Genomic DNA, 16,046 nt, shown 5'->3' on the forward strand with positions numbered 1-16,046 from the left:
GACGGATATTACCAGGTCTGGACAGGGCCTCGGACTCCCTTCCTGTCTTCTTGACGTGTGTGTGTGTGTGTGTGTGTGTGTGTGTGTGTGTGTGTGCCTGTGAGTTCCCTTTAAGAGCCGGGAGCAATCACGTTTGGTGATCAACATGACATCAACATGGTGATCATAAATAGAAGTGGGGTCACCGTGAGCCGAGCAGGCTTGTGAAACTCCTCCTCTTTGAAGGCGATGAAATGTCATTCCACCCGGGGGCGGGAAGGACCCTGCTCACGCTCAACGATGCCAATTGCCGCCATCATTAAACAGATTTTCCTCTTGCACGTGGCTCCGGCAGCAAAAGGTGCCGCTGAGATGAGGAATGTTCAAATGGAGCCGGGACTCATCGAGGCGGCGTGTGAGTGTTGAGTCCCCGGCGTCTCCGACAGATCTGATGGGATCCTCCACCCCTTACATCCATCATCACATCGAATGCCCTTTCTCTGAGCAGGGCAAGAGAGAGAGAGGGAGAGGGAGAGAGAGAAGGGAGAGAGAGAGAGAGAGAGAGAGAGAGAGAGAAAGGAAGAATGGAGAGGGAGAGGTTCAAGCGAGGGGAACAAAGTGGGGGGAAGGACGAGAGAATGAGAAAGTGCGGAGGACGCGGAGGGAGGGAGCGACAGAGTGGAGATGGAAAATGACAATATAATATGATTTGATTTGTGGGGAAGAGTGGATTCTCAATGCTCATTTTCCGAGAGAGGGAGGAAGACAGAGGCGGGTGGAGGAAGTGGGCGGAGAGTGAACTGTCGAGCCGTGGAGTTCATTTAGCACAGGATCCATGAGATGGTCTGACAGCTGCTGGTGGAAGCATTACGCTGCTCACTTTAGTCCCATTTTGCTCCTTTTCTCTCCCCAGCCTGTAACCCTCTCTTCCTCCCTCTCTCCGTCTCTAATAGCTCTGTTATCCATCACCACTATGTGCGGGCCTGGGCACGGCTATAGACTTTAGCGGCCGAGCAGAACCCATAATAGTGACGACAACAACATTACAATTCACTAATGGCTGCAGAATGGCTGCGGGCGATGGGACATTTTAGAGGTCGTAAATAAAGTCCTGGAAGCTCGTAGCTCAAATAAAAGTTTGGTGCCGGAGCGAGAGACACTGCGTCTGTCGCTTGAGAAACATGACACCTGCTCTCGGAGAGTGATTGACAGGAAAGAAATCTGAATACATTTCTTTGAATTTGATATATTCGCCATTTTGAAAACTGGTTGCCTGTTTTTGCACAGTGAGTGACAGGTGGATAAAAAAGGACAAAATATTAGCAAGGGGAGTTTGTTAAAAAAAGTGGCTGCTCAGTTGTATCGGGATGAATTATGAGGAATAGTATATTTAAAGTTCACCAGTTATTTATTGTTTCACATGCATGCAGTGTTATGATTATCATGTGACAGCATATGGAAACAAACCGCTCTGACTCTCAGTGAATCCCTGTCTTGTGGGCCACGCTCCAACCGAACGACTGTTGTTTTTTATTATCGGCACTTATGCCAAGGACCTGAACCCACTCAGCAAGGAGCAACACAACATTACCTCTCAACAAATCGGTCTGTCTCATTCCAGCTCTGCGTCTCTTCTTCTCAATTCTCGGTTCAAAGAGCGAGTAAAGCTGAGGAATATTTTCAGGAATACTCACAAACTGGTATAAAAACATGATGCCAATGAAATAAATCCTCCTCATGATACAGGGGAAGCTAACTCAGGGTGAGGATGACAATGCCTAAACACGTGTGACACCTCGTACGTATTTACAGGCGGCAGAATGAAACCAACTTAACGCCTGAACCTTTCTTACTGTGTCGGAGAATCTACATGTAACGTAAAAAAACTGAAAAGCCCAGAATATGGTTTGTCCATTAAGGGCTACTGTAGAAAACACGACTGCACAACATGGCTGGACTCAGAGGAAGCGGCACATTTCACAAAGTCCTAGTTATCCCTCTTAACATTTGCATCATCAAGATCCATGAATTATTCCCTGGGATGAGAAAGCAAAAGATATCCTTCACATATTGGCCCTACATATAGAGGGGTGATAATAACACCTTCATCTTGTCGGAGGTAATCTGAGTCCTTGATTCCATTTCTGCCAACAGATCCACCCACACCCTATAGAGTGGTCCTCTAATGACTCTCACATGCCTAAACCAGCCCTTCAGTGTCCTACAGAGGAAGAGTTAACACTTTGCTGACGTCTTTCCAGTCTAAAGAGTGTGTGAGCATCGACCTCTGGAGTGTAGGCGCGGCTGTGGCTCAGGAGGTAGAGCGGGTCGCCGTCTTATCAATACTTCTGTGGTGTGAACCCCAGCTCCTCCAGTTCACATGTCGAAATGTCCCTGGGCACGACAACCCAAAATTGTTGTGTGATAGTAAGAGCAGTGTATGAAAGTGTGTGTGAATCTGACGTGCACTAAAAATCACTTTGAGTCAATAACATTACCATATCACCAAAATGAAATGATCTACTGTAACATCTGTTTTCTATCAGTGTCTTTAACACACTAAAATAACTTTATCAGTCGTTTTCAGTCCAAACATCTGAGGACACCTGTATAAAGAGTTTCTGTGTCCGTCTCGTCTTTATAATAACTGACTGATGCACTTAAGGGATAGTTCACCCAAAAATGAAAATGTACTTGTTATCTACTCTGCCAATGGAGGGGTGGGTGAAGTGTTTGAGTCCATAAAACACTTAATAAGCTTCAGGGTTTAACAGTGTAGCAGCCAACTCCAATACAATTGAAGTAAGAGGTGATCACTTCTTTAAATGTATATGTGGTGTCATCCGAGTGTCCGTAAGCTCTGCATAACAAGATACATCACGAGGCAATTTTCATTTTTGGGTGAACTATCCCTTTTAATGTATTCATTTCTTATCCTTGGAACTGAATGGAGCTTTTACTTTTCTTATCAACACAACTTTGTTTCCTCTTCTTTCTCTTACTCAGCCAGTTCACGTGCTATTATCATAAAAGGGTCACGTTGCAAAAAGAAGCCTGAGGCTAATGTGTGCATGTGTTAGCTTGCGTGCCTCTCTTCTTTGCATGCTGCACACGCACTCCTGTTGTCCTACATAAGGGTGTGTGTTCAACGAGGTTGTGTTTAAGTGTAAAAGTTGTGTACTGACAGACTGCGTTGCTCCACTTTGGTGTAGAAGGGGCTCTTGTCTGGCAGAAGGAGGAGGCTATTATGGCTACTTTATGGATTATAAGGCAGGAGTCTGACCCGTGTCTCAAGGTGAACATCACGAGCTGCCCCAGTCGCGGTCCATCACAACACTGCTCCCCATTACATTACAGGTGATGGCCCTGGCAGCCACTCATTGCAAACAATATCCATCTTAACAAGTCATTTCACGCGATAATGATCCTTACAAACCGTGTTTCCCTCTAAAAGATTCTTAAAAAAGTGAAGAGAGGTGATTTTATTTTTCTCTCGACGGCTCTTTGTCCCCGGAGCGAGTGACGCCGGCTGCTACTGAAGCAGATCTCTCCGTCTCGCTATCAGAGATAATGTGACTTGATGAATTCTTGACACAGTGTGCTTCGGAGCAGAAACAATTAAGGCTCCCACCTCACAGACGGATTGTTGACTCTTTCCATGGGGGGAGAAGAAAAAAGTATTGTGAGGCTAATTAGTAGAGCGACCCGTGATGCAATACGCGCACCAGCACGCCCACACTGTGGGGTCTCCCAAGCAGAACCAATCTCTAACAAAAGTCGTTTCCAGTAAACGTGGAGACTATCGGGTTCAGAGGAATACTTCCCGCTTTGTTCCGCTCATCCGGGGTCGCTCGCGGGTCGCCAGGTTTTATTTAAAGAACCTGGGAGTCCTGCGGGAAGTGTGAAGAATCCGTCTTCATTAAGAGATCTGAATTAATACAGACTATTTCTGACTGTATTCACATTGTGTTGATAGAGAGACGCTGCTTAGGAATACAGACCGTTTGGTTATAAACGCTCTGTTTCTATAGCCACCACTACCGGCATATATATAAAAATATATGCTGTATCCAACAATACATAAAGTTCAACTAAACTATTAACCCCAATTCATGGAGGCTGCGTTTGAAGAGCAATAGCGTCACATGCGGTGTGACTCGGTTTCCTCTGAAAAATGGGTCCTTTCATTCACAGGGAACAAAGGTCAGAACAGGTGGAACTTCCTCAGGCCAAACTTTCCCAGGATTCATTGCACTTCAGAGACAAACTGTTTCTCAGAGAAATAATTATGATTTTGATGTTTTCCCTCTGAAATGAAAGCATCAGGCTTCAACTAAACGCATCAAAACGTTCCTGTTGTGTCAAACTGCAGCTCTGTTGCTGAAGGCGACAGCGGTAAGGTCGGGACAAGGTCAGGCCAAGGTCGGGACAAGGTCGTGGCGCAAATCACGGAAGTCCTTCACAAACCAACCTTCTCATCTCAGCCTTTCTGGTCCACCACGTATCCAGACACCACCATTTGGATGTGTCTGTTTTTCTGTAGCGACCTAGCACAGGTTTTCAGTTTTCTAGTCAGGGCACCATTACATGAACACAACAGAAAACCTCTTTATTAACCTGTTATCCCTTTTTAATTAACAGTTTGTAGCTGTATGTTAGTGTTATATATTAATATATAAAAGCCTAAACACAATCCCTGAGGAAGACTCTGCCAAGGATGAAGGATGGATAAAAAAGTTTTAAGTTTACTTGCCAGCCACAAACATCCTCAATAGGATGTATGGAGGAGGTGAGAAACCCCAGGGTTCACTGTGAGAATGATGAATTACACGCAAACAGATAAATAGATTAGTTGTAGTCTGGCACCAGAAATCTATCGCTGCCTAAAACATCTTCACAAATGAACATCTGCGTAGATTCAATTTAGTAACTTTCATCGGACAGTCGATCCACAGCCGTAGAGAGAGGCCCCCCCGCTCTCACAACCTCAGTCAGCTCCATCTCTGTGAACCAAATCCGGTAAGAGCGTTTCCCCCACAAGGACAAAGGTATCGAGCTGCGCTTCACGGATCTAATAACCATCTCTTGTTTATCTCGTACATTTTTTTCACGCATCCATCGAGACGAGTGTCCTATAGTCGTAAAATGATTTAACTCTGTTGACAAAGCTGCCGTGAGATGCGCTGAGGCAGGAGTGTCGTGAGCAGCTTTAAAGCCCAAAAAGATTTTATTGTCCGTGGCCCACATTAATATGTGGCGAATAAAACTAAATGGACTTATAATAAAGTGTCGCATAAACGCTCCACCGATACGGGGGCTGAAGCAAATAAACGCCCCAATTACGATTAAAAAGCTGCTCTAAACTGTGGAATAACTTAACTGCCCGAATTAATGGTACATAAAACTTACTGCTTGGTATCATGGTTTTTCGCAGCAGGGCAATTACTTGAAGTTATGAAATTACGCCGATGTTTTTTTTCGATACGAGTAGCAGCCGTTACTGACGGCCGAGCAAACCCGTGTAACTGTCTACTTTCCTCGTAACACCCGGTCCTCTTTAAAACGATAAACGTCAATAAGAGGATATGAGACTTATGAAGCTACCTGTGCTTTTTCTCGTCCTCTCATGAAGTCGTCTCAGTCCTGCTCTGCTCGACAGGCGGCGGCAGGACAGCGAGTGCAGGCCGGATTATTTACTGAAGATAAGCTCCGGGGAATACAGACAGTCATGAGCAGGAAACCGAAAACTACAGACAGGCTTACCTCAGGCAGGGACACAAGGTACCAGACGGGGTGATCAGTGGCAAAGTCGACTGAGGCCACACACCGCCGGCACAGCTCTGCAATTAAATGAGTCAGGACTGGATGCACACTCACAAAAATCTGTACTTTACGAGGTGGACCAGGTTTCATTGTGATGAATGTAATACCTAAGTTTCATCTCATAGCAGATTCAACCTTTAGTGGAGTTCTCCTCCTCCTGCTTCACATGGACACTCCAGATCTTGTCGTTATAAAGCTCCCATGATTCAAACTGTTGTTGTCCTCCACATTCATGCTTTAACCTTTATATAACAGCGAGGAGCTTCATTATGTGCTGTGCAGAGCTGTAATGAAGTCTACTCCCGTCACACAGTGTTTAAACTCTTTACAGCGATAACATCTGACAGAAAGCCTCTAAAAGAAATAAGCTAGGTTTAAATCAACCTTTATTGAGCAATGAGTGGCCGATGGCGGCTAATGTTGTTTGACGCTTCCTGCGGGTGCTTCAAAGTAAAAGCCCTCAGCAGCACCTCGTGCTTTTCTGACTGTGTCAAGAACTATGAGTCATTTTTCTTTAAAAATAATAACAGAACCCCTTGTTTGGATTCATCAAACTTAATATACGACCCGATTTGCGTCGACCTTTCAGATAATTAGACGGTAATGAAACTGGCTGTTGTTTACAGTCCAATGAAAGGACAAGCAAGTTGAGGAATAATGAGATAAAAAAAGAATATACACAGAGCTGCACTAAAAACAAAAGAGAATATGCCGAGAACACTTGCTGGAAATTGAGGGAAAGTGAAAGCTCAAATAACTAATTTAAACCAAACTTACCAGAAAAATGAAAACATGACCAATCATCAGCTTGATAAGAACCTTAAATGACAGAAAGCTGTAAGAAAAGGGTTGTGAGAAAATATTATATAACGTGAAATATAACTTTTTTGTTTAGTTCATGTCCCATTAACTAACATGGAGAAGGTCTAAACATGGAAAACATCCACCAACAGTCAAGGCTGAGACGTGCAGTTAAATATAGATGAGGAGGGAAATGCTGATCAGCTGTCAAATAATACAATCATTATTATTTATTGTGTGAATAATACAACCAAGTACACTCAACCGTCTGTTACATGTTTTGCACCTTTGGAGGAAAACTTCAGCCTCTGAGAGAAACACTGTATTCTGCACTAGCAAGTCCTCCAGGCACCACGGCCACTCTGCAGTGGTGCATATGGATTTATAAGGTTTTGCTTTTCCATAATTTAAAAGATTGCAGCATGTTATTCAAGTTAATGGCGTTTTTTGTAGAATGTGAATCCAAATAAGTTGTATCGGAAATCTGTGGATCTAAATATAAACCTGACTATTTTGCTGGATATGTGTAAACCATCTATAAGGATGTGTAGCATTACTGTTCATTCATCTTTATGCTCATAGATTTGTTTATATAACAGGCATCAGATAAACATCCTGATTGAAACCTGACACGTGATTCCATGTTGAACGATTGTTCTACAAGATCTGGACAAGCTGAATTATAAACACACCTCAGAGCTTCAGAGGACCTGACCGGGCTCTGGGTCTTTATTGGATGATGCTCTTTTAAACTCTCCCATGTGTATTGTGTGCTCAGGCGTCGCCGCGGTGGAATGTCAGGACTCTTTAACCTCACAAGCAATTGTTTTCCACATCAATCCCAGAGAACCTCCGGTGTGTGCAGGTCCTTTGATCGTAGCTCAGCCGGACATTGTCCCTCATGGAGTTGTGATGGGATCTCTGATGAACCTGCTCCGTGAAGTTATTTAACGCTGACTCGGGATCAAGAGCCTGATCACAAGCACCGACCGGTGTTGGTCCAGTCAAAAGGACAATATTATGAAAGATGGTGATGATATTAAACCCACACTATGGAGCCACTTCACTCGCTGCGCTGAGATTTTATCTTTTGTTCTCCTGACCTCTGTGCAAGCAATATTTTTTCGGAATAACAATATGTGTTGTGAAGGGCTTGAGGGTATTAATAGACCGTCATCAGTGGAACAAATGAGCAGTCAGCGATCTCCATTTATCTTTCAATCAAAAGCTCCATCCTCAGCCACAGCAGTCTTTTATTCAACATCATTAGGATACAACACCCCTCCATTTGTAGAAACTTTCCCCCTCTCTCTTACTTTCTCCAGGATTTATATACAGTAGACTCTGTCTTGTTAAAGTGGGGTAACAAATATTTTGGGAAATAAATAAAAAAAAGTGTTTCTTGGGTTCAGCTACAGGGCATCTTTGTTTTCGACGGCTGTGTGGCTCTGGATCTTAGCAGCTGGCGTGATCTGCTCTGAGGCTCAGTCCCAGTTCAACCAGCTCCAGAGTCTCCGGACAGCCGCCTGTCCATCAGCCCGGAGAAGAGAACCGGCTTGACCTCATCACCCAGCACCCGTCTCGGATGATGCCATTTTTTTCCGTCCAGGAATATATAGAAGAAGAAAAACATAAATCTTTGACTGCATGAAATGAATGTGAGGGAATCAGATCACATTTGTGTAAGAGTCCTGAATTATTCACTTTAAAAAGCATTTTTGAATTATGCTCACCATGAAGAAGCTTCTCAGCCGTCCAGGTCACGGTTACAAACAGGACCCCTGTTGGATAAGAGGTGAAATGTCCTCAAGTATCAACAACTGAGTCCATTTGCGGCCGACTCAACTGCTCTTAGATTAGTGTTCACAATGCTTCGCTGGATGAGATGTGTTGAGTCAAGGTCCCGACCTTCGCTTTTTAAAAATGCATCTCTTCTCCCACTGTTCTGTTCGGCTTCTCTTCGACAGAAAGTTGTTACATGTTCTCGGGAGATTGTCGAAACACAATCTGTGAAATATTGAGAATCTTTCCTCGAAGCGGACGAGCCGAGTTGGTGGAAAAGTAATTACATCAAGTGGAAATAAAATTGCATAAGCCCTTTTTCAGACATGAACTCCGGAAAGAATCTGCACATTGGACCCAGACTTTCTTTGAGAGTTTGCTTTTCACATATGAACAGCGCAGCGGGATATTCTCCGGTCAGACGCGCTCACAATAACACGGAAATTGGCGGAGAGTTCAGCCAAGGGAGAGCGAGGATGTTTGAATTCTGCTGCATGAGATTGCATGTTTTGGTTTACAGCTCATCCTCCCTGGCATCAGCCCGTATCACAGAGAACTCCAAAATCCGGTTGTCTCTCCAAGCTGCCATCTTCGTCTGTGTCTTCTACCTGAACGTTCTACCTCTTTTCCATCATGAGATAGTATCTGTTTGGTCACTTCTGTATCCGCCATGTGTTAGAAAAGTCACCAAAGGTCCCACTTCGCTCGCTCGCAGAGAATCTGAATCCTCATCTCCTGCTCTATTCTCACGTGGGCTTTATCCAGAGTTCTTTCTGGGGAGCTGTCAGGTGACACTCACGCCTTCACAGCTCCTCTGGAGAGCGTTAGGAGAATATTTTGTGAAGTCTGACACCAGCTGTACTCAAATTTCCTAAAAACAAATTAACTGATTAGTAACTGGGCACATGATGCGGGCACACGCAGGCGTAACGGGTCCTGGTAAAGCCGTGCAAACCAGCAGGAAAGAAGTTTAACACCCTAAATATAAATACAGCTTTCGGTCTCACATTTAAAAAAAGTATTTTTGCATGATTGCAGCTGACGTGGGGGGGGGGGGGGGCAGCGAGGAGCCCGTGCTGCATTTGAGCAACGTACCGTGAATTCAAAACATATAGAGCAGGATGACATCGACGGCACGAGTCATGAAATAAGCCCTGAAAACAAATTGCCCATGTGCTCAGTCGGCCACGGTAATGTAAATGCAACACCTGCACGAAAAAGCAGCGTGAGTCACCTGCTTCAATATAATGAAATGAGACAAGAGGGATTTCATCTTTTACTGACCGAGGATCCCTGGAATTAAACAGTGGGTGATTCAGAAAGGGTTCAAGAATGTGGTGCTTGGAAGTTAAGTAGCTGAAAACACGGCTGCAAATCATTAATTTTCATCCGCCACGTGACCCGTGTGCCAACTGCTCTCAGTCGCAGATGAAGGCGGACACACGAGCGGGAACACATTATGCATGCAGAAGTGAAGCGTACGAATTTTTTATCCTGAGAAGTATCAGGAAGAACTTCTTGCCAGAGGTGATCACTGTGAGCTCAGAGGAACTATTAAAGGATGCAGGAGTTGGGGTGTTTGTCAGTGAATGATAAGTGATACATGATTTGGAAAGTTATACTTCAACACATGCTAACGAACCAAAAGGAGATCTTTGTGTCTTTCTTTCTCTCAAGCCGGCCCATGTGCTGCTTTCATACGTGCACTGAAGTCCGTAAATTCTCCTAAGATGCTTTGGAGGGGCTCTATGTGTGAACAAGAACATCAGAGTTAGACATTTTCTAGAACTGTTTCTGCCAAGCGCTTACTAAAATGTCCAGACATGTGAGAATACAGCAGGAAGACTTCCACAGAATCCACAAAAGGACTGAGTGGGTTTGATAATAACGTTTCTAAAATGTAAATGTAAGGATGTAAATGTTCGTATTATTTGCTCTGGACATTTTCTAGAACTTTTCCTTCCAGCCCCTCAAGTAAAATGAGAGTACGAAAAAGAACTGTCCGCAAAATTCACCTTGAGCGAGTGGGTGTGTTGATGGCATACAAGTTAAATCTGGAAAATCAGACAGAAAACGAATACCTCAGGATGAAGAAGAGGAGCCGAACAGATACGATGCAGACGAAGACGTCCACTTGGAAAGATAACAAGATTCAACAGCTCTCTCCAGCTGGGTTCTTCCTTCACATGTGAAAAAGAAACTTCAGGAAATTGTGCCGATCCAATTTTCTGGACATCTTCCCAGGTCTGAAAACAGCTTATGTCTTTTGATCACCACAGGGAAGAGGGAAATAGCTGCACGGAGGCAGAGGCTTGAATACAGATTGAAATCTCACAAACAAACCTACAACAGCTGCCCTGTGTCTCTGAGGCCGATCCTCTCACACAGAATTGTCTGTCAGTACAGTTTGGAGGACATTAGTCCTGCATAGACGAGTCCAGCCGGACAGAAGCCTGAGGACTGCCCAGATTGTGAACACTGCCGACCGCCGGGAATGATTGAGTGGCCTGTGTATTCACAGTGTCTCTCTCACTTGGGTTATATGTTTATTAGTCTGTCTCAAAGCCAGCCTTATAAAACCGGTCAAGGCCCTCTCCGCCACCCGAACTATTTTTCACTCAACACCACAGCACCGCTTTTATAGTGTTGCTCTGCCCTCAGAATGAATGGTGAAGGGAAAAACATTCAAATGTGCTCTGTCTGCAGCTGTCGGGTGGCGAGAGGAACGGCCGAGCGCCCGGTTGCTTGAGATATGAGGTCACTGTCGCAATATACTGCAAGTCTTCAACTCCACTTTATCACATTTTAAAAGGAATCGGTTACAGAGGGTCCTGCAAGACAAATGTCAGATAGACGTATCATGCAGGACCTTTGCCTTTTGCTATTATTACACTGCTAATGCAGTAGAGCTGTTGGGAGCGTATCACTGCAGCGTTAATGAAATATAGATGTAGTATAGGGGACTTTTATCATGGCTGCCTGACACTGTGGTAGTAATTAGCACGTATGCAGGATTGGGTTTGTGCTGTGATCGTATCGCTGTTAGGAATTTGTTAGCTCCTTCAATTTCGATTTACAAAACACTGAAGCTCCTCTTAAAACTGGGGGAAAACATTATCAACTGTTGTGATTTCAAAAAGCTACGATAATTAGGCCCAAGGTTGAAAATGTCCCTGAACCAAAGGAATCCTCTCTGACCCGGGTCTGAAGCAAGGCACAGAGCCGTGCAGCTCCGTCACCCGCTGGATGGAAAGAAGGGAAATGATTAATCTTCTCTCCATAATCCTGATCACCCACATCATTAGTTATAATAAAATGCTAATAACGTATCATATGTCTTCCAGGGAAACTCATTTGTCAAACATTCATTTAAATGTGACAAGAATCTCTACATTTCAACCTGTCAGAGATTATCACCGCCGATGATACAGCATTTTTTATTCACCCGTTTCCTTAAGGGTACCTTGACTCCGCACTCTTTTAATTAAATGTACTTTATATTGATGGTGGTTTGGACACATGAACGATCAGGAGAGAGAAAGCTCTGTACAAACATTTGACTGAGTTTGACGTGATTTAAAAGAGCAATTCTAGGTTTATTATATATTTATCATAAATTATTGCACAGGAGAGCTATAGGGACTTCCAGTTTATTAACGACTGTAGGTTATGTTTCATTTATGATTGTGGAACGAGTCCAGGAATATTTTCCACTTTCTTTCACATGATTAAATAAGACATCCCAGTGGCAGAGGTATGCTAAGATGTTTGATCATGTCACTTTATTCCCTGTGCATAATGGGCCTGTCGTTATTTTAAACGACAATGATGTGATTGCATTAAAAAATTATTATGGGTTTTTTTTACCTCAAGATAACCACTTCAAATACTTTTGATGGTGCTCAAACTGATAATAGGGAGGTAAACTAATTTTGATGCAGCTTTTTGATGACATTTGTCACATATCAGGTTTTGATGAGTCGTGCTCGGACTGCAATTCGTATTTATGAGAGTTTAATTATGCCTCCCACCTGAAGGGGGAGCCAAACATCAGACCTCACATTGTGTCACTTTAACGGAGTGGGTCACTTTGCTTTTGTTTTTTGAAGTGAGGTTGTAAAAAGTAAAATATTTGGGACCATTGACATGTAAATAAGTATTATTATACATTATATTATACACTATCAACTAAACATGACAGTCATCTAACAAGCTAACGCCATAAAAAAAAGGCCTATATTGTGCCAACATTTAAAATTGCTAAAAATTCATTATCTGTGCAGATCATTTTCTCAATGAACTTGATCCTCATTCCTTTACAACGATATGGGACCAAAAAAGATCGGAAGTCTCTCTAGACCTAAATCAAAGGCTGAGTGTAAGGAATATATTTTTAATGGCTTTAAATAAAGATTTAAAAGAGCACTGGTTATTGAATTTGGGGGGAAAGGTGACACTATCCGATATGGGAAGCCTGTTAGCGGTGGTTTCCTGTAGTTCACACAACTTATTAAAAGATTTTGTGACATTGAACTCTGTCTCTTAACTGTCTAAAAACTACAGCTCTTGTATGTGGATGTTTCAGGATTTACACCCCCCCCCCCTCCACTGGTGATCACAGCAGTTCCATTGAAATAAATTGATTTCCCTGCAGTGTATAAAATGCTGCTGTGTCCAGGCCTTTATACCCCCCCCCCTTCCCCCACACACACACACACACACTCCTCTCTTGTATTTTGTCTCTGCATTCTCAAAGAGCTGCTTAGAGATAATTGAACCTTTTCTATTCTGTAATCAGCGGCGAGTGTGGAGGAAGGTTTCCGAAGCACCAACTGGAGGAATGAGAGGACAGATAACAGCTGCTAAAATGTCCTCCGAGACCTTCGAGAGACTTCACAGAATAATATGTGCTGCAGCAAGGACCCTGTGTATATTTGCTGCTTGTGCACGGTTAAAACAAGGTGAGGCGTCTTTACTTCAACGCTGACTCTGGATCATATGGCCACTGGCATCCCCATTTTAAAGCACTCGATGAAAATGAACAGCCGCGATAGGACGTATATTGCCGCGGCCGCCGCTGTCAGTTATCTGTTACCTCCTATAAATTCCAATTATCCCCCTCGTCAGATAAGATCACACATGCTCGTACGCCCACATGTCAGCACAGCAACACTCACGCAGGGGCGGGAGGCAACAGACATTCAGTGATAGCTATTAAATAATCCTGTCCTTGAATCTAATCTCTGCCACCTCAGACCGCACTCCGGCGTAATTAAAGCTGATTTAGCATGATTTACACGCCATAGGCAAGATAAAATAAACATGATTAGGTTAGACAAATACTGAGGTCAATATCTTTTTGAGGGCTTGGAAATTAATAATACATTTGGAATAATAAAAAACTTGCACCAGGGGCGCCGAGCGGGGAAAGACAAACAGGCTGCGGTGCCGGGCGGGGATCCGGGGCCCCCTGTCGCTTTCCATGCAACCTCTTTGCTAATTGCTGAAAACAAGTCACTTGTTCTCCGGAGAGAAAGAAAAGGAGCATAAAGTGTTTTGAATATGCAAGATCAATAATTTGCCTCAGAGACAATATTTTTTCCCCCCCGCAAACCCAACGATGACAGTCTGATCTGCTCCAAAACAAACAGTTGCATTTGTTCTGAAATAAGCACAGATGTCCTTTGGTGCTAATTTTGTAATGCTCGGCGGCTTTGCATCTGCACCTCCAAACAAGAGAGGAGTAAAAGACGTACAGCCCGATGCATGCTCCAGTACTTGGGAGTAATGATGCAAAATATGTTCTGCAATTTCCACAATCTACGAGATCTGGGACACAGTGTGTTTACAGCGATTTCCACCTGAGAGGGAACTGGAGCCTGAGAGAGAAAAGGGAAGAGAACGGCCCCGCTCATTGTGAGCTGCTTATCGCAGGCACTCAGCAGTGTCATCCTCTAAAATTAGCTTGTGCTGGCTGAGCACTATCTGGTGGAGATAAAATAAGGAGGGATCAGTTATGCTGCATTATTAATCTTGAGATGTGGAGGGGGGGAAAGAACAGGGAGAGGGAGAAGAAAGGAAGGGAAGAGGATAGGAGAGGAGAGCGAGGGAGGCGTGGTGTGAGGAGAGGAGAGGACAAGATAACTTCCCTTTGACCTCCTTCCTCCTGGAGAAAAAGGAGAGGAAAGAAAAAGACATTTAGCTAAATGAGGCTGCCGCTCTCACCTATAGCCGCCGCTGCAGATTTAGCTGGGAGGAGAGTCTGCCAGCGGCTTGAAGTAAAGAAAAGTCGAGGAGATAACGGTTCCTCGGAGGCTGGAGGGAAATCACTGCAGCCGGGGACACACGTCTCCACACCGGCCCCCTCTCTCTCTCTCTCTCTCTCTCTCTCTCTCTCTCTCTCTCTCCCTCAGACACATTCACATACAGCAGCCGGACGCGATATCTTCTTCAGCCAAAAGAGATATTTTGGATAGCCCTGCTGCAGCCAATCCCACCTCTCACTGTGGGTCAGCGCCAGTGCAGCTCCCTCCTATTGTCGAGGTCAAAATTCAATTCCATCACGGTATTAATGCCTCAATTCGGGAGGTTTTATTTTGTGATAAGCCGCAGCCAGTTGATGTGTGGTTGTTTTATACCTTGACTAATAGCTCTGGGTCTTAGGATCCACTTTGCTGCCTTTTCGGCTGCGCTCTCTTTCTAGCAGAGCGTCTCTTATTCGAAGCGTTTGTGCAATTTTTATATTTTGGTCATTCGGTAAACAGCTACTCATCCACAGCAGCAGCTATACAGGAAGTCAATTAGTGATGCACATGCATTTGTCTTCCCACTGAAAAGAGGTTTGCCGGGCGGTCGGGGCCAAATTAACCATATGGGCTTTGTGCAGGAGATATGCAAAACAGTCGGCTTTTATGAAAATGTGTGTGCAAACACAGAGTGAACGGTATTTACCATAGGAGGCGATGGCGTGAGGCTCGGGAGCCACAATGACATTTTCCACCACGTATAGGAAATATCATCAGAGGAAACAAGGGAGTCCATCAGTGCCACATCCACAATTTATGAATTCATGCATCTGGACAGGTCAGAGAGGAGAAATGCCGGCGTGGCACTTCATCCACCGGTGATGGAAATGTGACCGTGATCCGGCAGCGTGGTTCAGGAGAGGAGAGGCTTTTCCAGATAAAGCTGCCATGAAAAATGAATGACTATATTTGCAACAAACACAGGGCCTCCTGAATCATTCATGGGTCATGTAATGGAAAAGTATGTTGGAATGAATGACAGAGGAAAAAGCCTTTACACAGACAAACTTCCAGGGCCCAACAGGGTTCAGGGGGCCGACGTCCCTGGATCCCTGCAAGGCCACCAGCTAAAACACAAGTCTTTCTTTAAAGTACTTTTACGTGTTGAGGGTGCTGGAGGGTTCAATGAAATGGGAAAACAGGACAAGAGCCAAAGCAAAACATCCAGAAACTTCCGATGTACATGTCATCGTCGTACACTGTTTATAAAGATTGATTCATTAATTATCTGTCAGTCATACTCTGCCTTTTCCATGTGAGCTCCCGGGACATGGACCAAACTACAAAAGTCAAAATACACGTTAAATGCATTTTCCTCAAAGATGGGTTTCTGATAGAATGCTGTTTTAATGCTAT

Source organism: Pleuronectes platessa, chromosome 8 (assembly GCF_947347685.1).
Source record: "Pleuronectes platessa chromosome 8, fPlePla1.1, whole genome shotgun sequence".
NCBI classification, from domain to species: domain Eukaryota; kingdom Metazoa; phylum Chordata; class Actinopteri; order Pleuronectiformes; family Pleuronectidae; genus Pleuronectes; species Pleuronectes platessa.